This window comes from Egretta garzetta, unplaced genomic scaffold (genome assembly GCF_000687185.1).
Source record: "Egretta garzetta isolate BGI_Z169 unplaced genomic scaffold, ASM68718v1 scaffold321, whole genome shotgun sequence".
Classification (NCBI taxonomy): domain Eukaryota; kingdom Metazoa; phylum Chordata; class Aves; order Pelecaniformes; family Ardeidae; genus Egretta; species Egretta garzetta.
Window position 1 is genome coordinate 1,537,382 of NW_009258756.1, and position 3,699 is coordinate 1,541,080.

A 3,699-nucleotide genomic window follows, 5' to 3' on the forward strand; every position below is an offset into this window, starting at 1 on the left:
GTTTTGCCAGTGCATACAGGAAAGCTCTCGGTGAAGCCACGTTATCCGGAGCCCCCTTTGCCTGACGGGGGCTTTACAAAGGAAGGTCGGTCACCAGGTGCCCATTACACAGGCAAGGAAGCTGAGACTCAAGGCAAAGCCTCTGGCAAAGGTGGAAATGAAACCTCAGGCTGTGATCCTGCATTAACTCCCGTCTGGACCTGCCCGCCTGGAGCTCCTTACTGGCAAGCAGTCTGGGACCAGCGCGGTGAAGATCTACTCTCTTTGCACCTGCTGTTACGGCTGGTCCCCAAAAACCCTGCCTCTTGCTGCTGCTGGTGACAGCCCAGACCTCTCCCACCGCAGGATTCAATGGCAGCAGGGCTCGACACTCCGCCACTCCTGTTGATGTCTCGAAGAGGAGGAGAAGGCAAGAGGTAACTTTTATTTGGGGATTTCAGTGAGAGCCAAGCGCTCCTGCCAGCCTGGTCCCTAGTCTCGGGGTGCTCAAAGGACGCCTACGCTGGCAGATAGAAGCGGGCCAGGGAGCAGCCCGTGTCGACCGGCGGATGGAGCAGGATGGCCATGGCTGCACTGCGGAGGACGTGATCCCCAGGCTCCTGCGGGCCCCCTTGTTCGCAAGGTATCTTCAGTGTTTTGCATGATTTTCTTTCCCACTGAAAACTGCCTGAAATAACAGGAGGGCTGTCTCACGGCCCATTAGCATTCTGTTTACAACATGAAGCTGAGGATGCGTGTTAAATATGTCAGGGAGTGGCATGCAGGGCAGGTGGAGGTGGTTGAGGGCGCAGTCGGTTGGGACGGCACTGGAGGACTGTGTACAGCAGAGGGAGCAAAACCTGCTGCCGTCTCATCCCTGCTTCATTTTGAGTGTGATCCCAACACCAACCACCACCAAATCCTGGAAAGAAATGGAGCTGCTTCCAGCTGGACCCTGGGGGAAGTCCAGGCCAGAGCTGGAGGGCAAGCAGTGCAAGATGGCAGCGGGCTTGGTATCTGAACTTGCTTCTTGCCTCTCTTTTATTTAGCCCTGGTGACCTTCAGGGTTCAGCTTTAGGTACCAAGTCAATAACCTCACATTTTCCCGAAACACATTTCTGGTCATTGTAATTCTGCGCTGCTCTCTTCTTTTATGATGGAGGACATTATCTGCTTTCCGAGGCTACGGATGCTTGTGATCCCAGCCTGACTCCTTGCCCTTGATCAGAGTGGCAGCTGTGGAGCCCCGTCTCAGAGCTACAGAGGAGACGTGGAGATGTATTGGAGAAGAGCAGAGGACAAAACCAGAGGAAAGGAGCAGGCTGCTAAAGGAACCGGCTTCACTTTTTGTCATTGCATTTTGCTGCAGTGTGGCTCCAGGTTAGCCACATCACCCTTGCTCCCCTCGGCTGTGAAATGCGGGCGGGGTACTGGCCTCTGCTGTGTGAGACTGCACTGATGGGTTCTTCTCCCTCTCCATTTCACCCTGAGCTATCCCGCAGCCGTCGGGCCTGTGTTAACTCCATGTCCATCAAAGCTAGGATGATGCAGGAGCTTAAAATGTAAACCAAACTTGCTCCCCCACCAGAGGAAAAGAGGAAGGGGTCAGCGGAGGGATCTGCAGGACTCATGTTGTATGGCCTGGGCATAGCAATGGTGCCTCCTGGCCCTGTGGCTGGCAGGTGGAGCAGCAAGGGGGACGCGGGAGCAGCCCAACCTGTGTGCGACATACCTACGCAAATGCTAAAGCTGCTTGGCTTCAAAGCACAGGTTATTCTGCCTCTTTTAGGGGCAAGGTGCTGAACTTGATGGACTACTTGTCTGGCCCAAGACAGAAATTCCTGATTGCCTTTCAGGTTCAGTAACGCCAAGGACATTACAGAGTCTCATCTGCTGATAATGCATCCAAAGATAGGAAAATTAGTGGGGATATTTTTTGCCACCTAGGACCATTCTGATCTTACATATTTTTAAATGTTGCTGCCAAACAAGGTCACAGCACATTTGGTAAACAAAAACCAGCCCCAACAGGTCCTGACCTCGGCCCAAGTCGGCTGCTAAAACCCCGTGCATGGAGGAAGCTTGTGGTGTGTGGGCATGCAGGGGGAGCAGGGGTTCGCCTTCCTCCTTGGCTCACACAGGGTCCTCCCATGAGGGTCTCCTTTAGAGGGGACTTGGGGCATGTGGTTTGGAGCTGGCGGGTGAAGCCCCTTGCTGCATTTTCCCGCTGCTATGCACAGACAGGGATGCACTCCAGAGGTGGCCCAGCTCTGAGCCTACCACCTTCTTTCCACTCTCCCCCAAAATTGAGCATCCATACAAGGATGCTGCACCCTTGGTCATCTAGCCCTCCCAGTGGAGTGGGAGTGAACGTGCCCATCAGGAGCCAGGCACTGCCAGCGAGGCCACAGCAGCCCCAGGGCAAGCCCATCTCCCTGCGGATGGTGGTCCACTCTCTGCATGCCTGAGACCGCAGGACGTGTCACTAAAATTTTGAATCCAGAGAAACTTTCCCACCCCGACAGACTATTCCTTCTCTTTGGCCCCTTCACGTGGGAGATGATCACAAACCAGCACTGGAGAAGCACATTTTAATGTTTTATCTTAGGATTTTTCATTTCTTCATTTGCAGATTTGGGTCGACCATAAACACACCCGTAGTCTGGGTGCAAGTACAGGGGCATGCTTAGCTTCATCAGGGAGCGTCATGTGCCACCGAGGCAGCAGCAGCATCCTCAGCTACATCCACCGTGGCTCCTGGGTGGTGGTGGCAGAGACTAAGCCAGGGAAAGGAGGGGTGAGCTTTTTACAGGGCTGGGCTGGCACTCAGGGGGGCTTGTTTCCATTTCTGCCCCACATATGCAAATCTTAGTGGTCTTGGGCATGTCACTCACTTCTCCAGAAAGGCACATGGTGTTTGACTGGTGTGTCTCAGGGGGCTGCTGGTAACAACCTGAGCTCAACTGCAGTGGGAATAGCAGGATTTACTGTTTCTTGCTGGAAATGATGAGAGTTTGGGGTTCTTTTTCTTTTTTCTTAAGTTAATACCTATTTTGGAGGTCAAGGGGCAAGAAGGGACGCAGGCGAGTTTTAAAACATAGTTGTTGGGCACTACAACATCCTCCTCTCTAATCTGGGGATATATGGATTTGATAGGTGGACTGTTCAGTCGATAAGGAATTGGTTGGATGGTCGCACCCAGAGGGAAGTGGTCAACGGCTCTATGTCGAGATGGAGACTGGTGACAAGTGGTTTCCCTCAGGGGTCTGTACTGGGACTAGTGCTGTTTAATATATTCATCAATGACATAGACAATGAGATTAAGTGCACCCTCAGCAAGTTTGCAGATGACACCAAGCTGAGTGGTGCAGTTGACACACCAGAAGGACAGGATGTCATCCAAAGAGTCCTGGACAAGCTGGAGAAGTGGGCCCGTGTGAACCTCATGAGGTTCAACAAGGCCAAGTGCAAGGTCCTGCACCTGGGTCGGGGTAACCCCCAGTATCAATATAGGCTGGGGGAAGAAAGGATGGAGAGCAGCCCTGCTGATAGGGACTTGGGGGTACTGATGGACAAAAAGCTGGACATGAGCTGGCAGTGTGTGCTGGCAACCCAGAAGGCCAACCGTAGTACTCTGGGCTGCATCAGGAGAAGCGTGGCCAGCAGGTCGAGGGAGGTGATTCTGCCCCTCTACTCTGCTCTGGTGAGACCTCACCTGGA